Source organism: Hyposmocoma kahamanoa, unplaced genomic scaffold, assembly GCF_003589595.1.
Source record: "Hyposmocoma kahamanoa isolate Upper Pololo Valley unplaced genomic scaffold, ASM358959v1 78, whole genome shotgun sequence".
NCBI lineage: Eukaryota > Metazoa > Arthropoda > Insecta > Lepidoptera > Cosmopterigidae > Hyposmocoma > Hyposmocoma kahamanoa.
The window spans coordinates 516,863-542,619 of record NW_020653945.1 but is presented as its reverse complement, the minus strand read 5'-3'; the positions used below and the strand labels follow the sequence as shown (position 1 = coordinate 542,619).

The window sequence follows — 25,757 nt, the reverse complement described above, 5'->3', positions numbered from 1 at the left end:
GAACGTAACATTCTGACATTTTTGGCAAAATTTCATCTTCTTTCACAATCTATCGAAAAAACTGTTGTCAACTACATGACTTTAAAATTTTATGACAACTAGCAACCCTGCAAATGTCATTTTACTCCGTATACAAAAAAACAGACATTAAGAACTCGATATCGATAAGCATACAGCGACAAGCAGAGTACCTACATCTGAAACTTTATCGTGAATAAAGCACCCATCTCTTGCGTAAAAAAAAGTTGACGTTTGGAAAAGATGTGTTTTATTCAGGGTCAGTTTAAAATCATAGTTTTCTCACTCACACTCTTGTGTGATTTTGACTATTCAAAAGTGCTTGTGAGTGAGGCTTATTTGAATAAAACTTTATTATAATATTTATTATTGTACCTACCGGTAGCGACTGACATTCACAAATGTGCGCAAAAGTTTAAGAACAAACTTTATTAAGCGAAGTGCCAGAACATGCTTAAAACAAACCTTGTTTATGTAAATGTAGTCAAGGTGTAGCAGAGTTGTCGTGATGTGTTTAATTTAGAAGCCTTTAATGTTAGTCAAAGTACTTGATTTACTCTCCGGCATAATTTATAGTCGTCGGTTGCTTCCGTTATTTCACGTAACATTAAATATAAAATTAATTTATTTCTTTGTGATACACAGGTGTAACACATAGTTTATGGACACGCGTGTGGCTTACACACAGGCACACGACTTGTTACTGCCGTTACTTGAGATTAAAAAAGTTATTATTATAATAATATATATATTATTATAAGTTAGACGTTTATTTATTTATTTATTGGTTCACACAACAGCTTAACACACTTAACATTTACATACATAATTACAATAATACAAGACTAGTGTGTGAGCCAATTATAGCCGAACACATTATTGTCATAATCGCTTAAAAACTATATAATTAAAATAATAAACTATTTATAAATTATTCTATTACAAGTCCAAAAATTATTTAAAAAAACAAAGACCCGAAAAATTTAAAAAATATTCCTCCATAAATATTTTCATTATTTGTATAGCCTATGCACAACCACGATCAAGACGAATCTAACGATCTATCGAAACCTCGTATGTCGAAATCCATAAAGCCGTTTAGGCTGTATAGTGTGAAAAAGAAATGGACATACATACAATTGAAAAACATAACCCTCCCGCAGTCGGGTAAAAATATACGTTTAATTCTTATTGTTTACATCAGATTAAAAATTTTAAACGAAAAAAATAAAAAAGATAAACAAAATTGATACGTCTTAAAAAAACTTAAATTACCTACCAGTATTTGACGAGTGGCCTGCGACAACTTTGTCTTTATGACGGGGTAAACTGTCAAAATATATGTCAAGATCTGCACGACTACTCAGGCTATTGTAGTTACGAGAATGCATTTTGATTCACTGTAATCCACCTTATGATATACAAAGTTTTATTTCTTTTTGTCTCACACTCGTGTAGTTTAACAAAGTAAATCAGTCACAAAAAAAATTGTATTAATTATTATGTGTCAAATGTCAAAATTAAAACATACAGGGTGTAAATTTGAGACGGGGCAGCAAGGCCTTACTAGGCCTTACCTTAATCGTTGCAGTTACAGGAAAACGGTTCTAGAAGACTATCCATGAATTTTGAAGATATTTAGATTGGCATTCACAGATTTTGAAAAAATGGTACAGTCAGCAAAATAAAAGACAATTTTTACAAAACTTTTTTTTTCCATTCGATTTGGTCTCTGGTAAGGATCAATATGGAACCAACTGAGGTAAGAGTACTCTAAATGTCAGAAATCGCAAAAAACTTTTTACCCTACATTTTGTAGGAACAAAGTAATCATTACCGCTTGGCGGCAGGGTGACGGGCGCAGTGGCGGTGCCCCTCAGATCTTTACGATTTAAAGCTCTGAGTGGCACTGCAGCTGTTACGGACAGGCGTGTAGCTTACCATCAGACGCACGACTTGTTCGTCCCGTAACTTGATATTATAAAAAAAACGTTCTACTACGTTTTTCATGGAGAGAGTAGCCTCTATTCCTTCTACCGTACATATATTAGTTTAGAAGGGGGAATGACGATGCACACCGTTATGCAGGCGTGACGTCTCACCTTTATGCGCGACGAGGCTGATTACTAAATTGCGCATCGCTTCCGAGTTGCGTTCTCACGGCGCGGGCGCAGGCGACCTGCGGTAGAACTAGCTCGGGGTTATTGGCTAACAGAAGGCAGCAAGCCGATGCAGAGGGTACGCAATCAAATATTGCATATCTATTATCATCATTTAATTAGAACACTAGCAGCTCTACGAGCTGATGCGTGTGTGTCACTACACTAGTATATTGTCAGCTTTCAAAATCTTTATCAAGTTTAGCTTTGAAAGTACCCACTGTTGGAGCACTAAGTACTGGTTCTGGGGGCGAATTCCACAAGTTCATAACGCGAATTGTCAAGGAGTGTTTTCTGGGATTGCTGGCATATGAAGGCTTGGTTAGCTTCAGAGAGTGACCTCTCAATTGGCAGTTGTGATTCATTAGGTACATATCCTTCCTGTTGTGCACGTTGTTGAGTATTTTTTAAGTCTCCATGAGATCTCCTCATTTCCTTCGTTGCTCCAAAGTAGTCAATTTTAGTTCTTGGAGGCTTTCTTCGTTAGATTTGCTTTTTAAGGACTGAACCATTTTTGACGCTATCCTCTGAATCTTCTCCAACGTAAGAATGTCTTTTTTAAAATAGGGACACCAAATTTCAAAAGCTTAATGCAGCAACACGCGTATATAGGTTTTATATATTTGGGTAAATAACTCCTTGGTAACACTGTGAAATCCTTTTCTAATCTGTCCATCATAGAATTAGCTCTTTTGGTTATGGTTGTGATATGTACGCCTCATTTAAATTATGGGTTATTGTAACGCCAAGGTCTTTTTGTGCATTAACAGCCTGAAGAGGTACGTCAACCACAACATATTTTAGTTTTGTATTACTAATTCCTATATGTCAAATTGTACATTTTGTGGCATTCAGTGAGATAAGCCAGTCTTTTGTCCGTTGTACAATGACGTCCAAATCCTGTTGTATGGTATTGCTGAAGTTACGAAATAAAAATAAATTACCACTAGGTAAATACATTACTGTTATGTCAACAATTCTTTCTTGCCTGGATAAAAGTAAAAATATATATATTTTAACTTTATATTCATTATTCATATTTAGATGATTAATTTCTTTCGGGGTTAACTCCTGCTGACTTTAAGTCTTTCTTGATTATTAACTAAATTGTTATCTCTAGTTTCGAGTAAAATTTCGGGAAAATAAAAAAATCATATGTAGCAAGAGATTTAACATCACAGACATAACTTCAAGATAAATATCATCAATAGCGCAATTTCGGGAAAAAATGTTGAAAAAAGGCAACTTTTGAGCAGTCGTGAGGTGAAAATCCTACAATCATGGTTTGGTTTGTCGACATTAAGTATTTATGAGGTAACCACGAATATTGAATTCTGTAGTCCATTTATTGGTTATTGGTTAATGTCCCCAATGTTATCCCTTTGTATATGAATGTCAAACATAATCTTTGCTTCATTCAGAATATGTTAACATTTTAATCATGCCATCATTCGAAGTATTTGTTCTTTGAAACTTTGATCACAGACCTCGGCCTCAAGCGTCTCTTTGTCAGTCTTCCCCTGAGCATCAATTTGCGTACATTTTGGGTCGTTCGTGTCAATATTATCTTATTACAGTTCATGTAGTGTGACTTAAAACTAGGTTAGTTATTTTGGGGACCACATTTTATTAATATTGGAATATAATTTTAACATTAGCTTTACAACGTGTCGATACAATCTTGCACATACAATTTTTCAATTTGGGAAAGTATTTTTGGTTTTTTAACCGACATGAAAAAACGGACGAAGTTTTCAATTCGACATTTTTTAAATGTATGTTACGCGATAACGCAATTGTGAACCGATTTTGACCATTCTTTTTTTGTTAGAAAGAGGGTACCATTTCAATTTGAATAAAATATTCCACCTCTAAGGGTGGCAAACTAGGCGATGAATCCGATTTCGCGCACTTTCCGGTAACCGATTACAATAAAACTTGACAAATATATGTATATTCCACGAATTTTTGAGGTCGGTTTTTTTAGTACTCTGTCCTAAGATTATTATACAACAGTAATGCTTTCGTGATTTTCTTATTATAGAGCGGTGGTAGCTCAATGAGAGAACGGTTTGTAATTGAGAGGTTGACCGTTCGAGTCCCTGATGATACATTGTGCACTGAATATTTAATAGCAACATCTTTCGCTAACAATGAAAGAAAACATCTTACTGAAACCTAATCGTCGACGGTTAACAGTCCTTAGAAAATATGTAGTCCCCAAACTAGGAGAGCACGATATATATTGATATTAAAAAAATATCGATATATGATCTAGATACATATAATCAATCCGATATTATCGTACCAGTCAGTATCGATATGTACTATCGATATATTTTATCCAATACATGAAAAATCGCACTAAGTTGAAAGTATGCAATTCAAAATTGTACTTGCAGAAACGACACGCACTTCGAGTACTGATTCGCTGGTCATCCGTCAGTGTAACGTAGTGCTCTTACTAAAATTTCCTTCCTCTATCTTTTAGAATTATTTACGATATATCGAAAATATCGATAATTCGTACCGATATATCGAAAATATCGGTAATTCGTACCGATACATCGCAAAATATCGATACAACATTTCGATATATCACATCGGAAAAATATCGGTTTTCTTTTAAATGAACACCACTACCTCAAACCGCCAGCCAGCGCGGCAGATCATGGTCTATACTTAGCGAAGACCCGTACCCAGCGGTGGAGCGTGTAATGTGTTAACATGGTGACCTGTATGATTTTTAAACATTAGTTACCTAGACTTTTCATTGTTGCCTTATTAATATTCTGTATTCAATTTAAAAATGTCTTGGCACGTTCATAGAGCGTCTCATTTTTTTTTAACATGGCTGACAGCTCCATTTCTGATTGAACAAGAAAGATTAAATAAAAAATGAATATCTTTAGATATTTAATCTATTTCAAAGTCTTGCATTATATGAAACTTAAAGAAACAAAGCTTCCAAACATTAAACTGATTTTTTTATACATTAAGAATGTATTATTGTGTCATTTGTCATTAATTCTAACGATGTTTTCCTTGCTGTAATTTGTTGACTGAAGAAAAAGATTTACGATGGCTTTGTATACGTTTTTTCTAATCTTGAGAAAACGAAGTATAGTGAAGTATTATATATATATATATATATGTCTGAGTATAACCGTAGAGGGAGACGTTGTGGGAAACTCCCTCGTCACTAATTATGTCAGGAATTATTTGAAATTGGTCTATACGTTCTTCGTTATCAATTCGTTAAGCCGGCGGTGAATAATAACGTTGAAATTAGTTCAATTTAGAGGGTTTGCAAGTGTTAACACAATCGGCGACATAATAATAACTAGAGTCATCAATTTAGCGAATAAACTAACTAAGTACTCGATATATCGATTGTCAATAATCAACTTTTTCAATAACGTGCCGTTATATATACATAAAAGTTTCAATGCATGCACCAGACATGTTTATGCAATTCTGGACAATGAATATTACCGTTAACGATCTTAATTAAGAAACTGACTACAAAGCTTATAAAATGTAAAATATGTTTGTAACAGTGCTTAGTCAATCGGCGCCGGGACCGGCCCTGACCGTCGCCAGCCCGGTGCCCGGTGTACCGCCGGTGATTTTCCTGCTCGATTAGATAGTGAACACATGTTATCGTTTATGCAATGAAAATTGTAGTCACGGCTAGTAACTTTGCTTAAATGTCAATTTGGATCACATTACCCGCACTTTATAAAGTAACAAAATTGTTAGGGTTGGCGCGTGCTGAAATCAAAAAGTTCAGGTTTTATTGTCGTCATCAAATGCAGTATTCAATCTATTCTATCGCATGTTTATCACTTGCATGCATTTACGGTGTTATCACTTTATATTTAATAAATATATTTTTAAACATGTTGGAGAAAGTTCATAGAGTCGAAAATTTTATTGTCGACTAGTTATGGTCCAAAATGTCATGTGCCCATCTTAAATTGATACCAAGCCCTGTACTCTCGTTCTTCTTCTGACATCCCTGTCAAATAAGTAAAACTCGACTTAATTAAAGACGCATAATGCGAATGAAGTTTCATTCTCGACATTGTTTTTTAATATGATCGGGTATTACTTACGAAGAACGAGAGTAGTGCCCCCGAGTGTTATTCCCGTTTATTCTCTCGTCTTAGGAACCCGACTGTAAACGAACGACCTCTATTACACATAATTACGGAAACTATGAGAAACATCAAACATAACACCTAATGTAACGTACCATGTATGATCACAGGTTACATAATAAGATTGGACCGCGCCCAATCTCTGCGCGTTCGCGCCCTTCGCCTTGCCACGATATTAAAGAATGATTCTGTATCTATTAAATAATATGTATTTTTAGCCCATCACAAAACAGTTTTGTCCTTTGCTGAGGTCTTGATGAATAATTTACGGAATTTGCTGTTGCTAATTATCATGAAATATTGATAGCTTTTTAGCATAATGTATAGTAATTAGGTGCCCTTCTTGTGTCGTTTCAATGGCAAGTCGAACATTATTAGCCGTGTGCTCGGCCACTCGAATACCACTCCTCCAGCGCCTAAAACAAGTGAATAGTTGAAAAGTACACGTACCGATACATAAACAGTACATTTCGGAACCGTAACGAAGAAATGCCAGTTTAAACTTGACATTGAAGGTCCATAAAAGAGAATTTTTTCAATTCTCGATTTTGATTCGAAATAGTACATTACCGCCTTAATAGGCGGTAATTAAAAATGACTAACGAGAGTTTGTCAGAAGCCCAAAGCCGAAGGCTGAAGGCTGTAATGACTCGAGGTTTGTAATATTTACCGCCCGTGCTACATACAATGGTTTTTTGACCCATTTGCGAGGAAATAGACACGATAAAATAATTTATCGTTGCATCTATTCTCTTAAGAAATAATTCTGGTATGAATAAATAGCGCTTCACAGCACAACAAACACGGATTCTGCAAATGGCGGGCTTTTTGTTTTTTTTTAACAGATTACCAGCTATTCTTCCATAGATAACACAACTCGAACTAAAAAAGCACAGACGTATGCAGCCACAACGTATTAGATATAAAATAATTTCGAAATTCTAAAAAATAAAAATACTGCAGAATTTGAATTCAGAAAATAAATTTAGTAAAATATAGTTGTTATAAATTGCAAATGTTTAGTTTTTTTTATACTTCAAGTTTATGCGGAATTTACGTTCAGATTTCTCGAGCATAAAATCTTTGGGCGATAATGTAATGAAAGAGCCCGTGGGTATAATTTAGAATATTATGGTCGCCTTTGCCTGCATGTCAAGACACTGTTTACGAGCAAGTGTGATGAAAAAATAATTTCATTCAAAACTTAAGAACTCGATAGGCTCGTGACTTTTTCTTATTAATCTCCGATCGGACCGTACCTGGCGATGGTTGAACACGGCGCGCTGCTTTATCGGTACTGAATGCACAGAGCGATGTAAAAATAAACTCAACAATCTATTACAAGACATTAGTACCAATATCAAAGTCATAGCACCATTATGTAGTACTCAAACTCCAACGGAAGGAAAACGCGGTGGTTTCGTAACGAAGGTTGCCGCTGCGCGCGCTCCGTGAAGCAAGGTAAAGGCTGCGTCTGCCCGTGCGCAGCATGCGAGATTATTTCGAGTTCGACTGAGTGCGTAATACCAATTATCGCAATTATTACGAACAAACTAAACGTAACAAAGAAATTAGAAGAAATTGTAGGCTCTTGAATTCTTCAATTTAGGTAGACATGCAAATTCTACAAAAGCACTTAGCTAACAAATTCGTAGGTACTTGGAAGGCAACATTGAAATATAACGATACGAAACGCAACGAAAAACGTTTTCAGATCAATTCGAGAATGTTCTTAAAAAGGTCGGAGTGCAAAGTGAGAATAAGAGGCTTGTGTGAAATGATGAATGTAAGTGAAGCAAGAGACGTTTGCGAAAATCGTGCAAAGTGACGATGAACAATCCCTGTCTAACTTAAAGTGAAGTCAAAGACGTGAGTATAGTATGTATACTAGACATTTTTTTATAATACCAAGTGACGAACAAGTCGTGGGCCTGGTGGTAAGCGACACGCCTGTCCATAGCAGTTGCAACGACAATAAGAGCTTTAACTGGCAAAGATCTGAGGGGCACTGCCACCGCGCCCGTCACCCTGAGACATAAGTTGACAATTCTTCTTCCCTAGACGAACCCTTTTACAAGGACTCTGCTACTATGTTTTAATCCATATTAATATTGACATGAAGTACGTATACCGATATTTTAAATTTTATTAGATAAAACTGACGAGAACTCAAATTTTCACACTGAACAGTGCTAGTAGTATTTCTTATTCTATAATACATCTATAGCACTAAGTATAGGTCCATGTATACCGCCCAACGGCCAACGGGCAACTCCGTACAAGACAATGTATAATCCGTCACGTCTATGGCAAGTGAAAGTGCGCGCGCATTTCACCGATCCTGTCAGTGGCCTGAGAAAGGATCATAGCAGGGCTGCTTGCCAAGTCAAAAGATGGTTTCTCCGATAAGTAAAAAGGTGATTAGAAATGCTCAAGAGACATGGGGAACATACATTCACAAACTACAAACTCCGGTCGTCTGAAAGAATTATGAAAGACACAAAGATCTTAATAATAGAGATTATAATAACAATAATATTATATTAATGTGCCCAACAACCACACTAATTGCCTGGTCTCAAACTAGGGAATTCTATGTACTATGAGTACCAGAGCAACGGAGTTCGTTTGGAGCACTTCCCAGAACAACCGATTTAGTAGGACCATTCGGGAAATGAATCGAACCCAGGACTTTCGCATCCAACGCCCACAATAAAGCTTTAGGCCACTGAGTTCGTCATTAATCTCGGCTATACTGCATTTATAATTTTTACCATTATTTAAAATTTTGTTGAGAACCCTATTTCATTGACAAAGAGACACTTCTAAGTCAGACTAACAAAATTTGAAAAATTTTGCTATAAAAAATTAATAACCCATCTACGAATTTGCCACATTATAGGCGAAATACAAAAAAGTCCAAATCATGCAAAATTTTTAGATTTCCATCCGAAAATATCAACATCGTTATTTTTAGATATGCAGCAGTAGTTGATTTTCCGGTAAATAAACTCATAGTTAATACGTGTGGCGTACTATAAGTTTCCGGAATGAATAAGAAAAAAATACTATAAATGGTCAGAAATGAATCTATTGTTTCTCAAAACATTCTCCGCAGGCGTTAATGCACTTTTTCATACGAATGAACCAATTTTGAAAACATTTATGCCACTTCTCCGTAACAATCTCTGAAATATATTTTCATACTCTTCGACAGCCTCTTCAGGTGATGAAAAGTCACAAGGTGCCAGGTCGGGACTGTACGCGGGATGGCGCTCATAAGGTCAACGTTGTTCACCTTCAAAAATCCATTTGTCTGTCTGGTCGTGTGAGGACTGCCATTATCGTGGTGCAAGATGATACGGCGTTTACGGTTCTTTTTACGGAGTTCGTCAATAACTTCCGGCAAACAAATGGTCGTGTACCAATCACTATTCACGGTATAACGATTCACCAAAGCAACAGTAGCCACGTGTCCACTTTTATTAAAAAAAGAAGCAATCATCCGTTTAGAGACACTTTGCACGCGCGCCACTTTGGCTGGTTTCGGCTCATTTCCAAAGACCCATACGCTCGATTGCTGCTTTGTTTTGGGTTCGTAACTATAAAACCATATTTCGTCACCTATTACTACGTCCCCACCAAATTTGACACCCCTTCGTTGAATGTGGTAAGCATGGCATTGCACCAAGTGACGCGATCCGCTTTTTGAGCCTCAGTCAAATTGTGTGGGATCCACCGAGAGCGCAGCTTTTCCACACCCAAATGTTTGTGTAGTATCGATTGTATTTGACTCATGCCTATGCCTAAAGAAGCCGAATCTCATGGTATGTCACATGCTTGTCTGTTTTGACCATACGGCGCACAGCATCGATGTTTTTGTTGTTCACAGCAGTGGACGGGCGACCATCACGAAATCAGTCACCGAGATTCACACGACCGCGTTTGAATTCTGCAAACAGCGATAAGTCGTCTTGCATGATGCTTCATCGCCAAAAGCAGTTTGAAGCCGAGCGATGCTCCGCTGAACTATTAAATTACAATTAAAGTCGTAGAAAATCATACTACGAAAATTTTCAAGAGTAAAATCCATGGTGACAACCAATTTCTAAAATGACGCCACAATTTAAAAACAAATGACAGTCGGATGAAACTAACTGTGTTCTACAGCCAAAGAGTTCCATTTTCAATTGTTGTAATTACTTTTTAAATATTGTTTACATAAGTGGCCAGTTCCGAAAACTTATAGTGTGCCCTATGCAGTACCCGGCAAATAATTTCACCGCGATGGCAAGCGTTATAGTGTATGCCATCCATACGACAAAAGTTAATAGTATGAATTTTTATTATTTAAAACATATTTTATCCAATGACCATCATATTATTATTAATCAATGGACCTTCGCCAAAATATGTCAAAAAGCAGAACGTTATTTACCGACCATGCCACAGTAAACACTATCCTTGCTTATAAACCAAATAAGTAAATGACCACGCAAAACACGCGAAGGTTATGAATTTTGGAAATGTCGCACAGTTCAAGAGGAACTGTTAACATTTATTAGGCCAAATCCTTAATGTCACATTGCACAGACATCAATAAAAATTTCTGACAACTTGAGCAACGCGGCAGATCGGCGAAATCGAAGATAGTCTTTTTCAGAAACGGACTTGTGGGTGAAATACGAGATATATCACGGAGAGTGTGTAATGGAATTGCATTAAATAATTCTGCCATATCCTTTCCATCATCATCTCACTTCTTGGATGTCGATTTTCGGAGTTGATGCCGTTCGCCACCGACTTCTTTTACCTTAGTTTCCCCGCATGTAATCAAGGGTGGTGGCCAACGAACGACCTATTCATGGTAGTATTCGATTATGGCTGCTGACCCTCCAGGTAAAGCTAAGCCCGTCGGAGCAAATTGTCATTCCCGGGGATTTTAATTCCCATCAACTTGAGTGGTTATTCACAATCCAGAATACCGGCCACCCTGGAAAGAAGGTGTGTGCATTTTTGCTCTGTCGCTAGATTCAACCACTTGTTTACTAGCGTTAGCGCTAGTATAGCGTATGTCATGTATACTGTCGACGACCTTACAACCAATTGTTTAACCTTCTATTGACAAAGGATCTCGATCAACGATTATCAACGGTCAATTTCTTCCTCTTTAAGAAGTTCCGATCAACGACTTGTATCTATAATGTCGGAGATTCACATACATCAATAAGAGGTACTTCACTTGATGTGAACGGGACGAGCGGCCTTGAGGCCAGTAATTAGGCTATAGTGCGGAATTATGCCTTAACTCGATCATGATTTTGACAATCCATGACATTGGATCAAATCGTAAATTATCCTCTTTGTAAATGTGCTAAAAAGGGTATTATGTCAACCGATAGTATGAAGACACTATCGTCCTATGGCAATCAACTCCATAAGACTATACCGAAAACGATCTCCGCGGTGCTAGCCAGTTCGAGTGCCACCGTAGCCAGTTTACTGGAGATCTTCTTACAACTAACTTAAGGAGCGAAGACGTTAAGAAGCACTAGGAAGCTCTAGGTGTATCTCTCGACATTTACAGGGCATATAATGAGCTTCCAATGTCCAGAATAGCTAACAGTCTTTGTAGTTGAATAGAGAAATTTCTGGTCGTGATTTGTGAGCAATTAACGTCAGAGTCTATTAGGGTTCTGTCCTCTCCTCAGTTTCCTGCTTGCTGCACGTCAACGATTTGTTGGTAATTTCGGGTATCTTTGAGTATGCAGGCGATAGATTAGTCACCAGAAAATTTTTGTCTCATACAAGTTGCGGCACCCCTAACCAATTACTCATAGAAGCGAAGGTCGAAAGAGTGCACTCTGACCGTTAAAGCCAAGTCCGAGTGAAGTGATGCCAAGTTGGTCAGTTTGCTAGATTTCTTTCCAGCGAAACGTAGTATTCGTAGTCAGTCATACTAATTCCGTCTTTCTAAGATATATTCGTACTGATCTCAATCACCTTGAGCTCTCAGATGTGGATATTTTTGTCAACCTAAATTTTAGCTACATCGAGTCCATTGCTAAAACTACTGCCAATCCGATGGATATTTTGAACTCGCTTGAGGAGGCAAACCTCAAAGATTGTCGTCGGAAAGCCTAACTTTCAATCTTGTTACCCTATGTAACATACATAGGGTAACAAGATATGATACATTGCAGAGAAATGTATACAGGTATGAAATATTTTAAGACTTGGAAGGACAAAGCAGTTACCAGCCAATGACTAAAAAAGTGTCTGTGACAAAACTTTTTTGACGCATGCACGTCCCCTTTCAATTATCTTCATTACACTTGAAGCTGTTTATGAAGTCGAATCAACAATTTTCTCTTTAACGCTTAATGACGCATAATGTCTCGAACCTAATTTGTAGAAGATCAATTTATCACATAACACGTCAACCATTATTATCCGACCTTGAGTTAGCCAATACGAACCCAACTGGTATACAATTGACACCGGAGAAAGTACGGCCTCCCCAAGGCCGTATGGTCAAAACGACAAAATTCTAAAAACGTTTACAAACTTTATTTACGGCCTCGAAAAACCAAAACTTGTGAGTAACAGAGGAAACTTTGTATTGACATGCAGTTACAAAACAGAATCTTCCAAGTAACAACTATTTATTATATGTTTAGTTTTTTAACTGTAGTTGACTTTGTAATTCTGACCTACGAAACAACTTACTTTTCGACCTTATGAACAAGGAATACGGTGTAATGTTTCTGTGAATATGATAATACAGTGGGGGTATATGATAGTAAACAGGGAGGGGAGTGTAGTGAAAGTGGTTGTGACACACGGAAGCGTAGCACGGTAGCCGAGGTGAAGGTACTTGCTAGAGTTGTCAATTATCATCATGTCTAAGTTTTTGTTATCTGTTATTGTGTTAGTTTTTATGTAATTGTTCCATTCACACTGAAAAGCGACTGTTTGATTAATTGGAATGAAAAAGTAGTACGAAAGTTATTGCGACAGGTTGATTGAGGTGCGTTGATAAATTTCACATTCTTAACTTGTTTGACTGCTGTCTGTTTTCAATATTCTGAAATTTAGAAAACAGTATAGTAATATTCAAAAACGTTTCTAGCTAAATTAGTTTCGTTTCTGTTGGCAAATCACTAAGCTTACTCATTTTAGATAAGTACTCTCAAATGGTCTTTCATTACTGGCGATAGTCCATTTAAATTCTCATTACATAACGTCCGATTAATTACTACATTTATTACTACTTCTCCGAGTATTCCGAAATATCCGGAAAATCTTAAAATTTGATTCGTAAGGCTTTCAGATTGTGTATTTACTTAAATAAACATCATCATTATTTTCCTAGTATCTAAAAGAATCATATTACCGTCTCAACTCTAGAGCGAGTATCAAATGGTCACCGGTTTGGTCTAGGTTGTGGTCGAGGAAAGTTGCACATGCGCCATGACCCGTCACTTGTGTTCAATGCTTGGATTGATTGATTACCAATCGTGTTTAGGATCTCTTTAATATCAATTTTAAAAGTTTCATTTTTAGCAATGCGTTGTAGTGTTGTTAAAGAAACTGACTATGCATGAATTTACTTGCCGTGTAGAATTTGCTATCGTACCACAATATAAAAGCAAATATAAAATGGCGTATCTATTTGCAAGTGTCGGTATGATCCACAACATAGTTAAAAAATCTTATGTAAAAGCTCTACGCCCAGACGTCAATCTTGGTCGTGGCAGGTTCCAATCAATCATTTCTAACTGACATTTGCATCTTGTTTTGACCTTTATTGATATCTTGTTCTGCATTCACATCACTATCATTATGAACGTAAGTTATTGCTAATTATGAGGTTTCATTTTAATTGAGTTTTTTAAATTCCGAAACGAAAAAGGAATGTTATAATTTCTACGTCGATATCTGTTTGTCGGTCTGTCTTTTTACATCTCTATATGTATGTATTTGTCTGTGTTATAGTTCCCAAATGGACCACGTTGCGATTTTTGTTTTATAGTTACGTTGTTCGTGATTGTCAGTAGCTAAGATTACTTGGTATCGGAGCAACTGTTCTCATAATGCTCAGCTTTCAAATTTGCGGGTGAAATGAACTCAAGCAAGATGGAAAATTCTAGTTTGCGCTTAAACAATTAATTTGGACATCATTTGTCAGAACCACAATCACGATACTATGATAATGATTTTCCATTGAAATAATCAACTACTGAACCTACCTAAGATAATTTTTGTGTAATTAGTAACTTTAAAAAATCGTCAAATAAAAGCATGTAGTTCATGTATTACGTACCAAACCATCCATGAAAGCACAATTTTCAAAGAAAAAGACCACAAGCTCAGCAAATAACGAAAGCAGTTACGTAACCACTCTCACCATCGCACTTAACAACTTACACATAACTACACATTACTGCATCCGTTCACAACTGAGTTGTCAAACTATCACTCTCGTAACAATAAAGGCAGAAGTCAGGTGTCCGTGACCGTGGTACGATAGCGCCGAAACCGAGAGTAGCAGATCTGGAGCGTTTGCGTAACACATCCGCACGCCTACGGATCTGCGCCCGCGTCTAAATTACATATGGTTACGTGGCGGCCTTGAGTTTTTGGACTTTTGCGAATATTTTGAGGTTTCTTAACAATGTTCAAGAGTAGTGTCCGTGACCGTGGCACCAATATTAAGAATGTCAATATTAAAGTTTATATATAAAAATACCACGTATAGTATAAGATATAACAAACCGCTACACCACAAAAATAAGGCAGTATCCATTTGATGAGGTAACTCATATAAATTACTATCCACGTTCACAGTCTGAATCAGTCAGAGAACTATGATTCTCAATTGAGAAGTCGTCGATTCGAATCCCTACTAGCGCAATACAACGTCCTGGTTCGTAGCTTTTAGTTTATTATAGTTACCATGTTACTGACGTTTGTATTTGACATTGGCAATTTCAAGATGATCAGAAATTCTTTGATGTTGTTTGTTTCAATGAAGAATATACAAAAACGGCCATGACCGTGGAACACCGGATACAGGCCTCATGAAAGCGCAACGCGTCCGACACCCACGGATTTGCATCGGAGTCGAAATTAAACATACATTTCCAGGTTTTCGACCATGACCATGAGGATTGTATTATGATGAAACGTTAAACATTTAAAACAGCCACACATCTGTGTTGGATCTGTGCCGAATCACAAAACATACGACATTAAAACGATTATTTCCAAAATTACCAAAGGGAACATTCCAACAGACATTCTTGTAATAGACACAAATATAAACTGCCAACGTTTAAATCTGCAAATAGACTTAAGATGTGCATCCCAAGTGCCGAAATAAATATAAGTACAGACTGACCTCGTCTTTTGAACACCTTGAGTAATTTAAGTTGACATTTGGACGAAGGATTTCCTCTTCGGATGCGATGGGAATCATTAATAACTCGATTTAAACAAGATCCTGCTGTCCGTTGTACGTGGAAAGGTTTTGGTGCACAACAATAAACAGAGTTAAATTTCTCCTAGTAGTTTTTGGAGGAAGATCATCATGTGTAAAAAATTTTATCAAAAGTTCTTGAAGTATTAATTACTTCCTGTCTGCTACTGTCACAGAATGTATTTGATTCTAAATAAAAAAGTTTGAGCAAAGGTAACTTCCGTGCTTCTTGAGGAGCATGACCGTAAAGTCTTAGTAGATGCACTCAACCAGAAACTTAAGCATGATTGCACTTTTTTTCTTCTTAACACTTCGAGTGACAATTGGAGTCTTAACTGATATTACAATACGGCTAATAAATAAATAAAGCATCTATTCAGCATCAGACATGAACTTCATTGCGTAGAAATATAATAGAAGCAAAATCTTAATTCCAACAAACCTAACTAGCAAGAATGATGATACAAATGGAAAAATGAGTCCAGATTGCACTATTTAATTCAATGAGATAAGTAAATGCCCCATTGTAAAGGTTCGTCAAAAAACTCATTGAATACCGAACGACAGCCTCGGTAAAAACGCAGCATTGTCAAATCAATGAGGAAGGAAGTTTCAGGTAATTCAGCCGTGCAGTAAATCGAAAAAAATACCGGAATCGATTCGGCCTTCATTTGGCACGAAGCAAGGGCAAACCCTTTATCAGGTGTTTACGATAACAAGTGAACAAATACTAGATAAGCCCTAAAGTAATGGCAAGGTCTTGGTCCTACGATTATACGAGTATGTCAGTGGGCAAAGGTCGATAGTTTTGTTTGATTTAGTTTTACGGCTGGATTTTTTCCGTCTAACATTGTGCCGTTTAGAGGTTAATTTTGACATACAAAGCAATAACAAATAGATATACACCACGTTGAAATTTAATTTTATAGATAAGGAATATCGTTCATGTGCGATAGCAATCTAAGGCAGAACCAGTTTTACGAAGCGTTTTATGATTTTAGTTATCAACCTTGTGTAGTTTGCTATCGTTGCCTGACTTCGAAACAGGAATTACAAAAAAGTAGTCATAAGCCGTTTATTGTTAGCTGTTGCACAATACTTTCAACGGGTAAAATGACCACAACTGCTCCGGGTAGTAAGAAGCATAACTCTCGGCACCTTAATGAAAATCTCCCAAGTGTAGTTAAATTAGAGGCAAAACGATGTGGGCAACTTTTATCCGAGTCTTAGGATCCCGTGGGAGAAGTAGCAGATAAAGCCTAACAAAAATCATTTTAAAAACAACATCTATTTTGAAAACACAGCAAACCTTGGTGCAACGGAAAAACACCCAAAAACAAAACAAGCGCGAAGGCCAATCGCATAGTCACAACATTGCCAAATAAAACTTTACAATGTAAAATTCAAATAGATTTTAAAATAAAGTTTCCTCGTGTCCTTGCTGAGTACACGAATTTGTGCTACGAAATGATTTGGGAACCTCGAATTGGATGGTAATAGAGGAAGAGATGAGCAGCAAAAACTTTACGGCGGTTTCAATCATTAAGCCATTTGTGCATGTGCAACCTTGACTAAGCAAGAACATAAGACAATTCAAGTTGAAAAATAATCGAAATAAATCATAGACATGATTGTGTAGACACACAATAGTTTGATTTACAGCAGTGTCGAGGCGTGAAAATTTTCTTTAGTAATCCAGAGACAAAAATTACACTTACCTTAACAAAAACCGTAATTATAAGGTTTAAATTTATCGGGTTATCGGCGACCATTTTTGCCAATGCCTTACAGCGAACCTTTGTGAATGTGTGCGTGTATTTTGAATTGAACGCGTAGGTTTTGAATTTCGAATTGATGGCCTTACTTGGATCCGTTGTTGTGATTGGCTGAGATCAATTGGTTACTATTAGGTGTATAATTAAATATTTAGTCATTTTGAACATTAAATTACATAAGTTAGTTTGTGACGAGGTGTACTCGTTGTTTATTGCAGTCATTTGATAATACAAGAATATTTAAGGCAAACCGGTGGGAATCGTCTTATTCGAACGCCTCACCACTGGTTTACAGCTAAAACTGTAACGCTTTGAAGATAATTTAAAAACAACAAAAAAGATATAAAAGTACTATATTTATAAAGTAATTATATTAACAACATTATCCTCGATAACAAAACAAGTAATAATAAAAGCTAATTATAGAGATCTAATCTCACGATGAAAACAATGCTACAGAAAGGACGAATCTAAAGTTGCTTGTTTACAATTACACGGTATTTACACTGACTCTGGACAATATTATTTTTTTCAAGATCACCATTCAAGGAAAATGTACTTGAAACAAATAAACATCTTTGATATTTCCAAAAGATGCAATAAACGCCTCGTCAATATGTTGGCGCGTTATATAGCGACGTGATTTAAAAATAGATCAAGTTGATGTAACAGTAGTGCATTGATATCATAATGACAAACACATAATCAGTAACCCGCATCAAAACAGTATCGCTGCAGTTGGCGCAGTTCAATGTGCAGTAGGAAGCGTGCGCGGGCGCCGGCCATGACAGCCGCGAGGTCGCAACCGTGACGCAGTGACGTCGTTTGCGTAATGCTTAGAGCGGTTTATGCATTTAGTATGAAAATTAAATATTGATATTATTGTTGTACTTAACTCTATTCTTTCCTACAATAAACGTACGGTCCCAAGGTACTTGTAGAGTCGAAGTAACTGTCCAACATTCAAAGAACGCTTTCCAGTAATCACTTTTAGTCTTGGCTAAAGAAAGTAGTCTTGCGGATTTTGAGTTGATAAGTTCACCAACGAGTTGACAACGGTGGCCGAAGTAGGAGAAAAGATGAAAATGGTTTAATTTGAATTAGTACAGCATTACAATCTTAACTTGCAAAATGACACGTCAAATTATCAACTGCAGTTAATAAAACTCAAGTCGATAAAACTAATGCCATAAATTCAAACCTTCGATTGATAAAGCGCTGTACCTAAGTTGAACCATAATAAATATAACAAATATTTATAATTTGTTAAGTCGCGTCTTCAGATATAAAGAATAGGGATGCCACTTCTCCTAAATTGTTAAAATTTTTAAATAACTTACGTAACAATTTTGTAATGGTTGTGTTCGGAATGTAGTTTAGTTTGCAAGTCGAACTGACGCAGCAAAAATTGGCATTGTTACAAGACTGTGTATACTCAGATATTATTAGTGACTTCGCCATTAAAAGCGCACGCTATTATTTTTCACATACATACTTTTAGAACGTAGTAGTTAAATTAAGCCAAGCCCTGATTTGAATAAAAATAAATAAAAAGAGTTTATTCTTCAACACAACAACGAGAATAAAAACTTACAACAGTGCCTTAAAATCTAAATCAGTGTTGAAGAAACGGTAACAGCCTCAGCAATTTGCATTTTATTACATATATAGAATAGAACAGGCAGAGAATGAAGTTTTAATTGTATATTATTAACTATAATAATATTTTTAATTATTATATTAATTTAGCAGAACCTACCTTACCTTCAACCAATACAACCAATACTTCAAACAATGTAGTTGAACCCTAGTTACAGTTTGAAAAGCGTAAAACGCAACAGTTTAAAGTATTGAGGATAATTATTAAGATGTTAATATCGTAGTTAACCACTGCTGCATACCGCTATCCCATTGAGAGGGACTTGGTAAGTGCACTGGCAAATAAATCGCATGACGCGTGACCGCGTAAGTGCAGCGAGGTCGGTGTGACATTCTGCCTTTGATTCAACGTGATTATCTTCAAGTGTGATTTATTTTGGTGGGCGTTCGTATTTCTGTGTCCATATCCACTAGAACTGCATACATTTGGCGACCTTGGTGGCCGAAAGGTTTGCACTGAGCTCAGAGGAGGTCCCGATTGGACCAGTTTGGGAAATGAGCCAGGTAATTGGTGAGGTTGTCTGGCACTTTATTATTATACAATACACCTGTAAAGTAACGAAGGCAGGCAAGGACTATAGACCATCACTTGTTACAATCCTATCTCTTTTGCTTCCTCCAGTACTATCAGGAACATTACATTAGCTTCAGCATTGCCTAATGTCACGAATGTATGTAGTTTACTACAATGTCCCGAAAATGGCAAAGTCAAGTTTTACATATGAATTCGAACCGTTGCCCTTTCAATTTAAAATCAGTCGTCCTCCTAGTGTGCTCTAGTCGTTATTATTGGGATATAATACAAATAAGAAATTTTTAACAAAACATTGCTTCGTCAAAAAAAGCAAAAAACTTTACAGCTTTTGAAATAAGAACTGTAAACAAATAAATATCAAAATATTTGTATGGCCGAACACGAATATTTGTTCAATTTTGACCATTTTATATAAAGGAAATCATACAAAAGTACACAACAGGTTCTCGTAGGGCGCATGATTCACTCATCCTATGATTCAAAGATTTTATTTCTGTACTACGCTTCCGTATTGCAAAGTAAATGTTTTCTTATTGTATACAATGGCAACGTTCTAGATGGCGGAAAATTAAGCACTTTTGGAGCTAAAGATACGGATAAAAACCGTGCCCCTGCAGAAAATAATGTGCGAATATCGTACGACTTATAGATTTAGATTACTGGTTCCGGTTTTGCACGGTAAGTTTTAAGGGTGCTGGTGAAATTGCAGGCACATGGGAATTTCAACTTATGTCTCAGAGTGGTGGGCGCGGAGGCAGTGCACCTCAGATCATTGCGATTTAAAGCTCTTAGTGGCACTGCAACTGGTAATAAATCGCCATATGCAAATGACCATAAGGTCAGGCGTGTCGTTTGCTATCAGGCGCACAACTTGTTCGTCTCATCATCATCTAACTATCATAAAATAGAATTTACGGTTCGGTTTCTTCAAAAAATTTTACACATCAGAGTACCGCCATGCGTATTTCGAGTTCTTCTCATGCCTTGTTCTTCCCATTCGAAGTTTCAAGTTGCGAACCCGCAGCCCGCATCGTTTTGCATACATTAACTGTAAACGTATGTGCCCACTCCGCGCACGCGCAGACGGCGATGGTAGTCTAATTGAAACCTGCGTAGGCAGATGCATTATACCACTAATAACTATGTATGAGCCGCTTTATTTGCCCGCAATCATACAGAAAATTATTTTATTATCTCTAATAGATTGTTTTCTTCTACGAGTTATTGTCCTGTTTGTTATTTCACAAAGGCCTTGTGTTAACTTATTTATCTATTTTTTATTTATCAGATACGAAGTCATTTTGCCTGGTTATTTTCACATACCTACTTAATTTATCGATAATTCTTTGTAGAACAATTTAAATACTTGTTAATCAATGAAACAAAAGTGGTTTAATTGTCTAGTTTGTAATTAAGAGAGGTCTGTGCGCGTCGGCGGTCGGAAACCGACTACGTACCGCACGTTGCTGGCGGCGCATTGCGTGCGCAGCGACCGTCGACAGGCGGAAGCAGCGCGCGCGCACCCGCGCAAGGCTACGCTCATGACCTCGCAGCGTCTTTGTCTAGCACTATCTAGAGTCTGTTTACCGCGAGGCCGAATGCATCATACCTTTGCCTGCTGCGTTGGTACTTGAACAAATCGTTGTAGTTTAACTACAGCTATCTTTATATCTTTAATTAGGGTAAGCACTGTATAGTCTACTATTTAAATATTAATTACTGATAAAGGTTATTCAAACGGGCGTTTGTTTGTTCCAGGCATGGCGCGATACAAATGACTACACTTGCATGAGAACCCGAGCCTGGCTGTGAGCTGTAAGTACTGTACCATTACTGACGATTTCTCAGAAGCAACTACCGCGGTTGGCGACAAATTACTGAAAGCGACAGTAATAATTAGAATGATGACAAGCTTTAAAGCGACCGCCAATAACTGCGCTGGTCTGTTTGTATTGGAACTTGTGTATTGTTAGCAAATCGTAAAAGGCCTTTTACTATTTACAACTCATCGGCAAGCGCTATAAAGATTACACCGTATTTACTGTAGCGGTAAACGGTTCCGATGCCACATTCCGACAATAGAGACTCACTTATGTCCAGTTTTACATTATTATCAATTTATAATAAATAATATATACATATAAGAAACATCACCAACGTTGCTCTGATTCCAAAGTAAGTAACTAAAGCATTTGTGTTATGGAAATCGGAAATAACGACGGTACCACAAACACCAAGACCAAAGACAATATGGAAAAGTTAGTTTTCTACTATCCTATTTCAATTGCAATCGAAATTATTTGGAAGGATTCGAAATTATGAAGATATTTATTTTCTTTGATAATTATTATCCGTTATTTATCCGATAATTATCCATGCTTATTCATAGTTTTGTCTCTTTAATTTTTGACTAAAAAACTAAATAGATACCTACGAGGCTAAAATCTTTGGTAAAACGATTTTTTTTTTGTAATATCAAGTGACGGGACGAACAATTCGTGCACCTGACAGTGACTCACGAGTTTTGAATCGCAAAGATCTTAGGAACACTGCTACTGCGCCCGTCACCCTGAGACATAAGTTGACAAGTCCTGTGTACCTGTAATTTCACCGCCGGCAAAAATAGGTAAGGCGTTAACCGCTCTGTTACTAGGCTACCTAACATAGATACTATTAAACTTTTTTCTAGCAGTGCGTCTCTGGACAAATAATGGTAGAAGAAAAGAGCATCCTCTAGAGATTCTTCCTCATTCTTCTCAGGGTAATCTGCCTTACGGATGAGTAGTAGAGTTTAATCATCATTACCGTTTGCAAGTAATGCCTTGAAAATGCTAAAGTATCAACACACGCAGAGTAGTAAGTGGACTTAAAAGGCGGAAACCTTTCGGTGAGGCCTCTCGCTGCGGCTGCATCGTTGACAAGTGCTCCGTTCGAATGTAGCTGGCCTTGCTTCATTTCGGGGCGAACCAGTACCCGCACGTACCGAGTACTTATTTGGTGTGCTACCGATATTTTTTTCTTTCACGATACACGTTTTGAGTTATCTGTACTTGAAATGGCACTATTTAGTAGCAGTAGAGATCCTTGTGAGAGTCCGTACAGGGCAGTATTGCCACCTTACCTAGTTCTACCGCCAAACAGTAATGTGAGCATTATTGCGTTCCGGTTTAGAAAGGTAAGGGTACTGGTTAAATTACAGGCACATGGGACTTGTCAACTTATATCTCAGGGTGTCAGGCGCAGTGGCAGTGCCCCTCAGGTCTTTGTGATTTAAAGCTCTGAGGGGCACTGCAACTTCGTCCAATCACTTAGTATTATAAAAAAACCAGGGAAACCTTGTATAGCGGGTACCATGGACACAAATATAGACAACCACAATCTACACCCAAACTTACGAAATAAATAAATGTAGGTCATAGAAATATTTCTCCCGACTCGTGAATCAAATCTGGACCTCGGCCACGGAGGCAGTTAAGGCTACCACCGCGCCGCTTTTTTATTTAAAATTTCTTTTATTGCAAGAAAAATATACTCGTATTTATATTGTACACTTGTTCATTCTTATATGACGTTGCTACGGAGTACACGACGCGTTACTATGGAGTCTTTCTTTTCAAAAATCTGCCATCATACAACAGGTTAAGAAGTATTTCGTATCAATAACGGACTGTACAAACATCGTGTTACCGAAAACCGATCACGACTATAACATATGGCGAGCCGCAAGGGCTAGGACGAACAAGCCACGATAACTTCCTGGATTAGTTCACTCGTCCACTTAAAGCAGTTTACCAGTGGTAACCACACGTTTTCGGCTCACTCACCTTGAATTAAAGCTCCATATCGATTATTTTAGTGACCTTCTACGACTGCAGGTTCCAGATTTTAATTATACAAAAACATCTAAGTGCCGTTTACCGTGCCTAGGATTTAAAAACACAGTATCTAGATCGGTCCTAAAAATTTCTCCATAATTATTAAAACTTCAATACATAAACGGATTCTGTACCTTTGATAATTCGACCGTGTATATACTTGCACGCGCGCACACACGAGTAATAAACACGGCCATGAGATAACTGACATCACAGCAAGGTTCCGATTTGTAACGTCAGCAAAACAACTCACTATTCTTTTTTTAAATGACGAACAGAGATTTTATCTGGGTTAGGATTACTGTCCGCAGTAATAATTTATATTAGTATTTGAAATCGTCGTAAAAAAAGTCGAAATTGAAAATGTATAACAACAAATTGCATATTAAAATTTTCGCATTTCAAAATTCCGGAATTCTTTAATTAGTCTATCACTATAAATAATATCATTAAAATAAGTTACGGTTTAATTAGTCAGAAAACTGTCAAAAGTAACTGTCATGTGTCATCAGCTAATAGTGTGATGGAAAGTATTTCACCGTAGAAATTGCCTCTTTATGCCAATTCCTATGCAATATGGCAGATTATGTCAATCAACTTTTTTATGAACCGACATTTATCACACGCTGAAGTGTCGATAAATATGCAATAATTGCTCATTTGCATACCGCAGTCATTTGCCACAATTTATAAATCTCAAATAAGTTAATTAGTTGTCAATGTTACCAACATTAATATGCAGAAAGTTTGTTGATTGCCTGTATTCAAAAAGTCTGCCAATTTGTTGCCGTCTTCAAGTCTTTGAGATAATTGATAATAAAATTAATTAATTCTAGACAACTCCTACAAATTGATTCTCGTTCAAAATTGTGCACCGGATGTTTGTGAAATAGTAAGTGGACGTGACATGAATAGTTTCCTTATTTTAAAACTTTTATTTTATGTTTTTTTTACAGCGAATTTACAGCGAACGCCAAAAAAACACTTTAATAGCTTGAGTGCACTTGTGAAATAAAACAATAGCGTTACTACATGACACAATCGAACCGATGGCCGTTCAGGCACATGTCCGTGTAAAAAAGCTTTCATCCCCTTCCATCGCCATTGTCAGCGTTGCCATTTTTATTATTTTTATTAATCAAAGTCAAGTCTCAAACTATTTTCTATAAAATGGCAATCGTCATGTAGTGGCAAGCGTTTAACAAGGTATATATAAATAGCCGATGCCAACACTTACATGCTAATTATAATTACGTCTTACGTCGTACGTAATGCTTTGTATAACAAGTACTTAAGTAAGTATTAGCAGTTTCGAGATTGCGACGTCTGACGACGACGACGACTGAGTACCTAGTTGCTATCTTTATAAGTCGATACTCATTGACTTACAAATAAATGGACGACGGGTCTAATACAAAAACCACGAAAAAAATGTCCCAAGTCAACCTATTCGAAATTTAAATTGTTATGTCATCGCAGTTTCGCGCTGTCCGTAGAACAAATGAAGACTAAAGCGGAGTTTGGCGCTCTGTATACGATTTTAGCGCCTTACAAGTGCGGACACTTTTTAGCGCGGACCCGACGTCCATATAATTGTAAGTCAATGTCAATACTACTATATATCTATTGGACACTACTGTTTTCTTATAAAATTTCGAGGTAAGTTTGTGTTTTTTTTTTATAGTCAAAATTTTTAGGAATCGTGTTTCCACACCGTGTACTAATCAGTGTATATTTTCAATTGTGCTATGCGTTCTTTCCAAAGTTATTAATTCAATACTTTCACTGTTATGCGGATTCAACCAACGCCATTTGAGGTTGTATAGACTCTTAAGAGGGAGCATGCCAAAAAAGTTTTGACGTTGGCTCCACCCAAATTTGTGAAACAAATATATGCCTGAAGTTCGCGTGACATGCGACAGGAGATGTTGAATTTTGCGCATTAAAAGTACCAAATTCGTTTTAGCAGAATAACTCTAAACTAAAGGGATTTAAAAAATCCGTAGTGACAGTTCTCCATCATGCTTTTTGTTATTATTTTTGGTTATTATACAACTTCTGCGTACTTGGATGACAAAAATCCGTGGTAGTA

At 36.9% G+C, this 25,757-nt stretch overlaps 2 protein-coding genes across 3 annotated transcripts in view; one reads left to right on the top strand and one right to left on the bottom strand.

The window, feature by feature from the left end:
• The window catches only part of LOC113232782 (ecdysone-induced protein 74EF), a 320,596-nt gene that overhangs the window by 89,389 nt on the left and 205,450 nt on the right, over positions 1-25,757 (top strand). For both annotated transcript variants that reach the window (XM_026467573.1, XM_026467572.1), the window contains exon 3: positions 21,549-21,605. The gene's annotated coding sequence lies outside the window, so the exon portion shown is untranslated. The remainder of the gene's footprint in view (positions 1-21,548; positions 21,606-25,757) is intronic.
• Positions 1-25,757, bottom strand: part of LOC113232783 (U7 snRNA-associated Sm-like protein LSm11) — a 65,011-nt gene that overhangs the window by 12,995 nt on the left and 26,259 nt on the right. The window lies entirely within an intron of this gene.